This window comes from Vigna radiata, chromosome 1 (assembly GCF_000741045.1).
Source record: "Vigna radiata var. radiata cultivar VC1973A chromosome 1, Vradiata_ver6, whole genome shotgun sequence".
NCBI classification, from domain to species: Eukaryota; Viridiplantae; Streptophyta; class Magnoliopsida; order Fabales; family Fabaceae; genus Vigna; species Vigna radiata.
The window spans coordinates 19,333,545-19,346,030 of record NC_028351.1 but is presented as its reverse complement, the minus strand read 5'-3'; the positions used below and the strand labels follow the sequence as shown (position 1 = coordinate 19,346,030).

The 12,486-nt window shown below is 37.9% G+C and overlaps 1 protein-coding gene across 2 annotated transcripts in view; it reads right to left on the bottom strand.

The window, feature by feature from the left end:
* Positions 1-10,584: 10,584 nt before the first annotated feature.
* Positions 10,585-12,486, bottom strand: part of LOC106772344 (uncharacterized oxidoreductase At4g09670) — a 9,367-nt gene continuing 7,465 nt past the window's right edge. Inside the window, exon 5 of one of the 2 annotated variants that reach the window (XR_001376576.2) lies at positions 10,585-10,806. The gene's annotated coding sequence lies outside the window, so the exon portion shown is untranslated. The remainder of the gene's footprint in view (positions 10,807-12,486) is intronic. The other variant, XR_002669552.1, reaches the window with a different exon arrangement.

Sequence of the window (12,486 nt, the reverse complement as noted above, 5' to 3'; positions counted from 1 at the left end):
AACGACGAGGTAATATCTTCTTATTTTTCTTTTCTTCTAAGTGTTTACAAAGAAGTTCATTCAAATAAGGCCTTAGTGAAGATTCTTGAGGTTTTTCTTACTTTGAAAGAGATCTTCTTCTGTTGTTACCGAACGGTTTCTCTGCTGTTACTAAATGGTTTTCCTGTTGTTACCGAATGGTGAACAAAGATATCTTACCGAATAGCTGTAGAAAGTTGTTGCATACCGAATAACTGCTATAAGTGTGACTACCGAACGATTTCATCCTACCGAACGGTGGATACCCAGAAACTGTTCGATCTCAGTGTTATAAAGACCTTTTGATATTGTACTTTCCCTTTCTACTTTTCTCCTTTTGTATATATTCCTTGCTTCCGCTATACTCAAGAAACTTTTTCAATAATATTCATTCATAGTTTTGTTTTCTCTAGAGTTCTTGTTTTCTCTCTTCTCAAAACGCTAACATGGTATCAGAAGAAATACAATAATTAGGGTTCTTCCTTTGCCCCTTTTTCTTCATCTCCTGCTTTGTTCTCTTCTCATGGCTTCATCACCCTCCATCACCGACATCTTTCTAATCCTGCCCATCCTCTATTTCTTCATCCTGGTGAAAACCCAACCCTCATTCTTGTCAATCCGCTTTCTCCGACACCAATTATCATCAATGGAGGCACGACATGCTTGTCGCTCTTGAAACCAAGAATAAAGACAAATTCGTTCTTGGTTCCATTTCTTGTCCTCCTCCTAATGATGTTCTTCATGAAGCCTGGAAAAGATGCAACGAAATGGTGATCTCATGGTTGGCGTGTTCCATGACTCTACCCATCAAACAATCTGTTATGTGGATGGATTCTGCGTATGAGATTTGGAACGATCTCCTCCAACATGTTTCTCATGGCGATAAGTTTCACATCGTTGATCTCTAAGAAGCTCTCCAATCTTGCAAACAAGAATGGGAATTTCATCATTCTTCCTCACAAATTCCACAAGATTCCATAGCAAACGTCAATTTCCACGACCCTCAGAACAAGACCTTTAATACCTTTCATGGTGTGTTTTCTGGTCATGGACGAGGACGTACCTGATAACGGTCTAAAAATAGTTATTTTCGTACTTAAATTTGATATCAAAACACACCCTTTATGGCTTAGAATGAGCTTAAAATCAAGTAAAACACTTAGTTGAGTCATGTGAGAGTCAAAAGTTGGTTTTAGAGATATTATGCTTGTTTTTGCATTGTTTTGCAGGGTTTTGATGAGAATTGAAGAAGGAAGTAAATCAAGGTGGACTTAGACTCATGAAAGATGAAGAAAATGGATGAAAAGAAGAGTCAAAGGGACCGTGAGCGTCAGAATGGACTGTTGAGCGTCCATGATGATTAGGGGCAAACCGCTCAGTGGTAAAATTGACTGTTGTGTGGTCCAATGGTTAAAGGAAAACTGTTGAGCATTTTACTTAAGCGCCTGAGCGGTTGTCTGTTTTTATTAGCTCGGATTCTGTAATCTTTTTGTTATCTTTTTGGTTTATAAAAAGACCCAGTGCGATTCAAAACTCAATCTTTTGACAGAGAGAAACGTCCAGACCTGTTCCACACACCTTGGAGGAGGTTCCTTGGATGCTTAGGCTCCAACCTGCCAAGTTTAGGGTTATTTTTTCCATTCTTTCATTTTATTTCATCTAGATTCACCATGATTATGGTGAACTAAACCCTAGGTTGTTGGGGAACAATGTAATCTTTTGAAACTCTCTTATATCAAAATTCTTATCTTCTTTATATGCTTGCATATGCTTATCTATATCAATTGTTGGGTTCCTTACCTTTGCTTAATGCTTTTATCGTTTAACTCATTCGGTAAATGTTGTTTGTCTTTATTGATACGGGAACATACAATAATGTCATGAACTGGGGGAATTCCTTGATTATGCTAATACCGCTAAGGAATAGGGGTAAGACGATCAATTGTATTTTGCTTCCGTTTATCATGCATTATTAGTTACTAGAGGAGGCTAGAGATAGCAAGCCGGTAATTAGTAATAGGCTTTTTTCGCCAAGGAATTGGGTTAAGGGTAGACCAAGAAAGTTTGCATGACAATATGATAAATAAGCGAATTAGATAAGAAAAGTAGATATAAGAGGGTGGAAAAGATGAAATTATAAACCCCAACAACTCCATTCATCCATAGTCTTTTCTAGCCAATTGATTCACTGCATTTGCATGTTTACTTTTGTTCTTTGCATTCAAAACTGAAACTTAATTCTTTTCTTAAGTCTTATGCGATTGGTTTAGACAAAAGTTAAGGCCTAAGAGTCCTTCATGAAACGATACTTGGACTTACCCATTTTATATTACTTGATAACAATTTGGTACACTTGCTAGGGGCTTAACAAGTTTTTGGCGTCGTTGCCGAGGACTCGTGGTTTAACTTTTCAAGTAGTGTAAATTGATTAAATTTGACTTGATTTTTTATGTTTATTTTTATTTTTGTTCTAATAAATGTTTTCTAGGGTTTTGTGCCTAATGTTTGTAACAAGAATTTGACTATATGGGCACACAATTATACCAAAATGATTTCAACCATTGGTGGGAACCTCACTCATTCATGGATCAAAGCCAATTTTGACAACCTGCCGAGCAACAAATTACTCTAATCAAGGAGAACATAAATTCTGATGATGAATTTCTTTAGCGAATCACGGGAATGAATATGTCATTCATCAAACATATTGAGGAGATGCGACAACGTGAGGAGTTATGAGAAAGTCAAAGACAACAATATCGCCCTTCACTTGGAGAAGTAGAAAGTCAAAGGCAACAATATTCTCCTACACTTGAAGAAAGAGAGAAGGAAGTTGAACAACATCTTTGGCAAAAACAATCCTTTAGGCCAAGAGAAACGTTGGGGGAAGCTGAACAACATTTAAGGAAAGAAAAACTTTCTATGCCAAGAAAAACATTGGGGAAAGTTGAACAACATTGGCAACAACCATCTCCATTAGAAAGTCGTTGTTTAGCTTCCCCCAATGTTTCTCTTGGCATAAAGGATTGTTTTTTCCAAAGATGTTGTTCAACTTCCTTCTCTCTTTCTTCAAGTGTAGGAGAATAGTGTTGCCTTTGACGTTCTACTTCTCCAAGTGAAGGACGATATTGTTGTCGTTGACTTTCTCGTAACTCCTCACGTTGTCGCATCTCCTATATGTGTCTGATGAATGACATATTCATACTCGTGATCCGCTGAAGAAATTCATCGTCAGAATTTATGTTCTCCTTGAGTGGAGTAATTTGTTGCTGGACAGCTTGTCCAAATTGGCTTTGATCCATGAATGAGTGAGGTTCCCACCAATGGTTGAAATAATTTTGGTAGAATTGAGTGCCCATATAGTCAAATTCTTGTCCGTAATGCATCCTGCAAACATTAGGCACAAAACCCTAGAAAACATTTATCAGAACCAAAATAAAAATAAACATAAAATATCAAGTCAAAGTTAACTAGTTTACACTACTAGATAAGTTAAACCACGAGTCCCCAACAACAACACCAAAAACTTGTTAAGTCCCTGGCAAGTGTACCAGATCGTTATCAAGTAATATAAAATGGGTAAGTCCAAGTATCGTTTCCCAAAGGACTCTTAGGCCTTAACTTTCGTGTAACCTAATTGCGTAAGACTTGAGAAAAGAATTTAATTTTAGGTTTTGTATGCAAGACAAAAGTAAACATGCAAATGCAGTGAATCAATTGGCTAAAGAAACTATGAATGAATGGAGTTGTTGGGGTTTACAATTTCATCTTATCCACCCTCTTATATCTATTATTCTTATCTTCTTAGCTTATTTATCATATTGTCATGCAAACTTTCTTAGTCTACCCTAAACCCAATCTCTTGGTGAAAAGAGCCTATTACCAATTACTGGCTTGTTATCTCTAGCCTCCCCTAGTAACCAATAATGCATGATAAACAGAAGCAAAATATAATTGATCGTCCTACCCTTATGTTTAGGTGGTATTAACATAATCAAGGAATTCCCCCAGTTCATGACATTACCGTACGTCTTCGTATCAATAAAGACAAACAACATTTACCGAATGGGTTAAACGATAAAAGCATTAAGCAAGGGTAAGGAACCCAACAATTGATAAAGATAAGCATATGCAAGCATATAAAGAAGATAGAATTTTGATATAAGAGAGTTTCAAAAGATTACATTATTCCCCAACAACCTAGGGTTTAGTTCACCATGAACATGGTGAATCTAGATGAAAAATAATGAAAGAATAAACCCTAAATTTGGTAGATTGGAGCCTAAGCATCCAAGGAACCTCCTCTAAGGTGTGTTGAATAGCTTTAGACGTCTCTGCTGGCCAAAAGATTACAATTTGAATTGCACTAGGTCTATTATAGACCAAAAAGATAACAAAATATAAGCAAAAAAAAAAAAAACAGATAACCGCTCAGCGCCTAAGTGAACCACTCAGTGGTCAGTTTTACTGCTGAGCGGTTTGTCTCTAGATGCTTTGATCACTCGACGCTGATTCTGGCTGCTGAGCGGTTCTTAGACTCTTCTTTTCTTCCTTTTTCTTGAGTCTAAGTCCGTCCTAATTCACTTCCATCTTCAATTCTCATCAAAACCCTACAAAACAATGCAAAAACAAGCATAATATCTCTAAAACCAACTTTTGACTCTCTAATGACTCAACTAAGTATTTTACTTGATTTTAAGCTCATTCTATGCCATAAAGGGTGTGTTTTGATATCATATTTAAGCATGAAAATAACGGTTTTTAGATCGTTATCACAACCCCAAACTTAGATATTTGCTTGTCCTCAAGTAAACAAGACAAAACTCTGTTTTTCCACTTCTTCATTAAATAGTTCAACATCTTCAAAACTCATTCTTCTCATGACAAGTTATTATTCAATTCAGATTATCAGTGGAATCCTATCAATATGCATGCATGCTTTAAATCCAAGTTAGTTCACATAGTCAAATATTTTTCAACAAATGTTTTATTCATGAATAATCAATTCACCAAGCATGGATTTCAACAATTCTCACCAAGCAAGTGTTTCACTCAATCACTCAAGTGTTTAGGAGGTCACTTCACTCTCAACTATTCACATGTCACATAAAACAAAATTGCCCTTCATCTAAAACAATTAACATTCTCACATGCAGATTTCATCACAAGGACTTTTCCAAGGCTTATAATGAGGTTGGGTTAACAAGAAAAATTCGGTTTTTCTAGATCACAAAATCCATGAGTCAAGAGAGTTATTTTATCATTTAAAGTTCAAGTACAAACTCTCTTTTTCACCAATCTCACTCATTCACAACTTCTTCCCTTTTCTTTTTATTGAGCTCATCTTTCATGCTTTTTCTTTTCTTCTTTTTCTTTTCTCATGCTTTTTTCTTTTTCAACACTTGAGCTCAATACTTTTTCTTTTTCCTTTTCTCCTCAACAATCCCAAACTTGAACCTTTTCAACACATACAATTATTCTCAACCCAATTCAAGGTAATTAATTCAAAACAAGGGTTTTCATCCTATTTAAGGATAAGGTTCAAAAAGGGTATAATATTTTAATCACTTTGGGTAAAAATTTGGCTAAGTAAGGGCTTTCAAACATGGCCTTGATCATATGACATAAACATGCAATTCAATCAACTATCAAGACTCAAGCAGTATCATTCATGCTTTCCTATGAACAGTTCATATATCAATGAAAACTCTGGAGCTCAATACCTCACACAACATGTTTTCTCACACATCATTCATAAATCTTGCTTAACATCATAATCACAATCATAAATCACCACATATCTGTTCACATAGTTAGTCAACCATTCACCTGAACATCAACATGCACAAAGTTTCAATCATCAACCACATTCAATCATTATTGAATAACTTATCATGCAATATAATCATCAAACCATTATCAAAACCAGTGTACAAGCAAGCATAGACACGAAATAAAATTCAACATATTCTACAAATTCAAAGTACAAAAGAAAAAGAAAAATCCTTGTCCAAGTGCCAGCATCCATCAATAGATGCCCTATCAGTCCATGTCTTCATCTCAGTCATACTCCTCATCACCAGCCATTGCATCCTTTAAGTCATCCTTCTGGTCATCCTCATTTCTGCCTGGTGCTCCAGCTGCTCTAGACCCACTACTATGCACCTGCTCTTGAGGCCAAGCCATAGCACTATGAAACTCGTCCATAGTCCACCTGTGCACTGGTGGCTGATCATATAGCCCCACTACCATCTCGGCAGTAGCTATCTGCCCTCTGCGCAGAGACTCCATCCTAGCTTCCATCATGGATATATACATGTCCTTCATTTGGAACGATTCGGCGTGCGGTGCTGGTGCATTTGCAGGTGCATCCTCCTGCTGTGTTGCTGCTCTCCTAGGACGTCTCCTAGGTGCTGCTCTAGCTGGCTCGTCCTCTGCACAGTACTGCTGATAATATGAGGTGTCTATGGCCCTCCTCGGCCTCTCATAAGGTGGCACAAATAAGTAATCAGAGGGATGGATGTACCAGCGGTGTCCTGCTACTAACAATAGTAGTGCAGCCCTGGATCTCATTAGCAATAACCTTCCTGACGTTCACATCCATCTGCCTCAGCATGCAGTAGATGAAGATGATCCTATGCATCGTGATGTCGGAAACAGAGGACCATGGCTATATATTGGCATGAGTGAATACCATCTAGTATCTAGCCAGAGGTGTCAAATCTACCCTCTTTATGTTGACGGACACTCCATTAGGGTTGTTCTGAAAATGCCTTCCAGGAAGGCACATAACCCTCTCGATATCAGCAATGTCCCTGTACCCCCTTCCACAGGCTGCATACTAGCACTGCTCACTTGGCCACCCAGTACCAAAAATGTTGTTAATAGTGTCAGGGTCATACCGCACAGTCCGCCCCCTAACATAGCTCATGTACCTCCCAGCCGATACTCCTCCTCTGGTTAAGGCGTTAGTATAGAACTCCTTTACCAGTTCAATGTTGGCTGGTGCAGGATATGTGGCCAGCCTCTCCCAGTCTCTGCTCCAAACTTAGGAGCCAAGTCTGGAATGAAAGTGGCCTTCCTCTCCATCAACAACCTCCTCTCCTGCACGATCACATAATGCTCCTCATGCCTCCTAGAGAGGAACCTAGGAGAATCGAATCTCAGTGGCCTCTCAGGCTCCTTCCTTTTATTACCAGGAGTCTTTACCCTTCTTGATGACGACGACATTCCTGCATAAAATAAAACCTAAAAGACCACAAGAAGTCATCATTAAGGGTTAGCACATCATCAATCAATATTCCAAACAAAGCACAGGCTAACACTAAGTGAAGAACAAGGCCCTTCAGCATCCTTGCATAAAAAATCAAGCATTCAGGCAAAATCACTGCAGACCGCTCAGCAGTTTGCCTCTAGCCGCGCCACCGCTCAGCGTCAAAGTAAACCACTCAGCAGCGGCAGCTAGGTTTTTTCGAAAACCTTTTCTAAACTGCCCTAATCTCCACTCTATCACTAATTTCATCAATCTAGACCAAATTCATGTAATTTAATTGGTTCAAAGAGTTTCTATTTCATCAAATCATGCATAGAAATCAAAGGTCCTAATTCATCATGTTCCTACACATATTCTTCATCCAATTCCAAATTTAGAAACCCTAAGAATGAAATTGCACAACTTACTTGAGTGGAGATACTAAATGCTTGCAAGATTGCTTTCCAATTGATGATGAATGCTTCCCGATGCAAAGCTCTCACCAAAAACCCCAAACTTTTAACAAGAAAATAGGTTTTTGTGAATGGGTGATGAGAAAAAGTAGGGAAAACTCTTTGGAAAAACTTTAAAAGTGAAATTTTGGTACTAAGGCTTAGGGAGACCGCTTGGGCGAACTGCAAAGAAGAGATTTCAAAGTGTAGAGAACCCAGAAACGCTCAGCTTTTAAAAGCTCGAGCTGGGTATACGCCGCCACCGCTCAACGGTCAATTGGACCGCTCAACGGTGGATGTTAAAATTTTTTTTCTTCTTCTTTGTTTGCCTTCACGTTCTCAGCCCTATAACTCCTGATTTCAACCCTCAATTTTTCAATTTCATGCCTTTCCCCTCTCAAATTCAACATTCAAGCATATAATACACTTAGAACAGAGTTAAAAATAAGAAATAATCAACTGGGTTGCCTCCCAGGTAGCACTTGTTTAATGTCACGAGTCTGACCCAAACCTGTCTAGCACTTATCAGTAAGTTCCTTCCAACACCTTTCAGTAGGTGTACCTTCTTGTACCTGTTAATAAGTACCTAAATCATTAGCATCCCTCAATAGATGCTACCCAATACACAAAAATTTAAAAATTATTCATGATTACATCACCAAGATTTAAAAATTAAAGTACAAAAATATTGTTCTTGGATTACTAGGGTGTCTTCCAGTAAGCGCTCTTTTTAAGTCACTAGCTTGACCCGATAGAGTTCAAACACCCATTAGTAGGTGTTGACACTCCCCTTGCTTGATATTCTTTTCTTTTTCTTCTTCCTGCTGAATTTCTTCATAAAGTTGAGAACACCAAGCACATGTTTCCATGTTTCAACTATAGGAACTTTAATCTCCAATTTCTTGAAGATCTCCATAAAGCACTTGACTTTCTTTTCCTTCCTATGATATTTTTTTGAATGAGGAAGGGGTTTTTCATATGATCTCTTCTTCTTTACTCTCTTCCTCTTTTTCTCACTTTTCTCCTCTCTCGCCTTTCTCTTTTTCTTTTTTCTTTCTTTCTTTATTTTCACAATTTTTCTCTTTTTTTCTTTTCTCTCAACCACTGTTTTTTCCTTATCATCATTTTTATCTCCCTTACTCAACTTTTTTGTTTCTTCTTCCACTTCATCTCTCTCTATCTCTATTTTCTTCTAATCAACAACCTTATCACTTTCAGAGATAGTGGCTTGGCATTCCTCCCTAGAGTTAGCTTCAGTACTAACCCTAAAATCATTCAGAGATGCAGTCTCACAACCTAATTTTATCTCCTTCCTTTCACATCTTGCATCATCACACTCTGAGAAGGAAATAGTATTCTGCATTACTTGTTGGAATGTCTCTTCACGGCTTTCTGATGGAGATGGCTGCTGCCAATGTTGTTCAGCTTCCCCCAATGTTTTTCTTGGCATAGAGAGTTGTTCTTTCCTTAAATGTTATTCAGCTTCCCCCAACGTTTTTGGATTGTTTTTGCCAAAGATGTTGTTCAGCTTCCTTCTCTCTTTCTTCAAGTGTAGGAGAATATTGTTGCCTTTGACGTTCTACTTCTCCAAGTGAAGGACGATATTGTTGTCTTTGACTTTCTCGTAACTCCTCACGTTGTCGCATCTCCTCAATACGTCTAATGAATGACATATTCATACCTGTGATCTGCTGAAGAAATTCATCGTCAGAATTTATGTTCTCCTTGAGTGGAGTAATTTGTTGCTCGACAGCTTGTCAAAATTGGCTTTGATCCATTAATGAGTGAGGTTCCCACCAATGGTTGAAATCATTTTGGTAGAATTGAGTGCCCATATAGTCAAATTCTTGTCCGTAATGCATCTTGCAAACATTAGGCACAAAACCCATAGAAAACATTTATTAGAACAAAAATAAAAATAAACATAAAAAATCAAGTCAAATTTAATCAATTTATAATACTTGAAAAGTTAAACCATGAGTCCCCGGCAATGATGCCAAAAACTGGTTAAGCCCCTTGCAAGTGTACCAGATCGTTATCAAGTGATATAAAATGGGTAAGTCCAAGTATCGTTTCCCAAAGGACTCTTAGGCCTTAACTTTCGTGTAATCTAATTGCATAAGACTTGAGAAAAGAATTAAGTTTCAGTTTTGAATGCAAAGAACAAAAGTAAACATGCAAATGCACTGAATCAATTGGCTAGAAAAGACTATGGATGAATGGAGCTGTTGGGGTTTACAATTTCATTTTATCCACCCTCTTATATCTACTATTCTTATCTTCTTAGCTTATTTATCATATTGTCATGCAAACTTTCTTAGTTCACCCTAAACTCAATCTCTTGGTGAAAAGAGCCTATTACCAATTATTGGCTTGCTATCTCTAGCCTTCCCTAGTAACCAATAATGCATGATAAACAGAAGCAAAATACAATTGATCGTCCTACCCCTATGTCTAGGTGGTATTAGCATAATCAAGGAATTCCCCCCAATTCATGACATTACCGTACGTCTCCGTATCAATAAAGACAAACAACATTTACAGAATGAGTTAAACGATAAAAGCATTAAGCAAAGGTAAGGAACCCAACAATTGATAAAGATAAGCATATGCAAGCATATAAAGAAAATAAAATTTTGATATAAGAGAGTTTCAAAAGATTACATTGTTCCCCAACAACCTAGGGTTTAGTTGACCATGAACATGGTGAATCTAGATGAAAAATAATGAAAGAATGGAAAAATAAACCCTGAATTTGGTAGATTGGAGCCTAAGCATCCAAGGAACCTCCTCCAAGGTTTGTAGAATAGCTCTGGATGTCTCTACTGGCCAAAAGATTACAATTTGAATCGCACTAGGTCTATTTATAGACCAAAAAGATAACAGAATCTAAGCCAAATAAAAACAGATAACTGCTAGCGCCTAAGTGAACCGCTCAACGGTTTGCCTCTTTGTTGCGCCACCGCTCAACGCTGATTCTGGCCGCTGAGCGATTCTTAGACTCTTCTTTTCTTCCTTTTTCTTCCTCTTTCTTGAGTCTAAGTCCGTCCTAATTCACTTCCATTTTCAATTCTCATCAAAACCCTGCAAAACAATGCAAAAACAAGGATAATATCTCTAAAACCAACTTTTGACTCTCTAATGACTCAACTAAGTGTTTTACTTGATTTTAAGCTTATTCTAAGCCACAAAGAGTGTGTTTTGATATCATATTTAAGCATGAAAATAACGGTTTTTAGACCGTTATCATACTACTTTTAGCTTTACCTCATCCTATACTACCCCCTATCCTATACACTTGTTCCTTTCTTATGATAAATGCTCTTCTAATCATGCTTCTTTTTGTCATAATATTTATGCTCAAGTTGAACCCTCTTCCTTTAAAGAGGCCAGTAAGTTTGATTGTTGGCAACAAGCTATAAATTCTGAACTTTCTGCACTGGAAAGAAACCGAACATGGACTTTGGTGAATCCCCCTACTGGCAAGAAACCCATCAGTTGTCGTTGGGTTTATCGTATCAAGCACAAAACGGATCGCTCTATTGACAGATATAAAGCTCGCTTAGTGGCAAAAGGTTTTACTCAAACTGAAGGACTAGTTTACTATGAAACTTTTTCCCTTGTTGTTAAAATCACCATTGTTCGTCTTGTTCTTGCTCTTGCTGCTAGCAACAAATGGTTTCTTCATCAGTTAGATGTTGACAATGCATTTCTTCATGGTGACTTAACTGAAGAAATATACATGAAGCTTCCTTGATGATATAATTTTATCTGGAAATAAGTTGTCTGAAATTACTACTATCAAAGATCACCTACACAACAAGTTTCACATTAAAAATCTTGGTGATCTTAAATATTTTTTGGGATTCGAAATTGCTAGATCTCGAGCTGGTTTATGTATAAATCAGAGAAAGTATTGTCTTGAATTGATTTCTGAAGCTGGAATGTTAGGATGTAAACCTACTCCCACCCTAGTCGATCCTTCTGTTAAACTTCATGCTGATGAAGGAATCCCTCTCATAGATCCTTCTTCTTACCGTCGCCTGATAACGGTTGAAAAACAGTTATTTTCATATGTGAATTTAGACCAAATTACACCCTTTAAGACTTAGAACGAGCTTAGAATCAAGTAAAACTCAATAAATGAGTTAGTCGAGAGTCAAAAGCTGTTTTTAGCGATGTTATGCTTGTTTTGCATTGTTTTGTAGTGATTTTGATGAAAGTGAAGATTGGGGTTGAAGATGAAGGTTTTAGACTCAAGATAGAGGAAGAAAATTGAAGAAAAGAAGAGTCAAGAAACCGCCCGGCGGCAAAATTCACCGCTGGGCGGTCCAAGGCGAGGAGAAGGCACCTGGCGTGGGCGCTGGGCGGATTTGCGATTAGAGGCAAACCGTTGGGCGGTGGCCCCCTGCCGCCGGGCGGTGGCGCGATTAGGGGCAAACCGCCGGGTGGCATAAGTGTGCCGCCGGGCGGTTGTCCGCTGGGTCTGGGCCTGTTTTCTGTGACGCTCCTCAGCTATAAATAGCCCTGTTGCGATTTCATTCTCATTCTTTTGACAGAAGAGGACGGCCAGACCTAATTTTCACTCTCTAGAGAGGATCTCTTGGATGCTTAGGCTCCTTTTCATCTTATCTAGGGTTTGCTTTTCCATTCTTCCATTATTTTCATCTAAGTTCACCATTGTGGTGAACTAAACCCTTTTGTTGTTGGGGGAAACAATGTAATCTTTTGAAACTCTCTTTTATTGAAACTCTTGTTTATTTA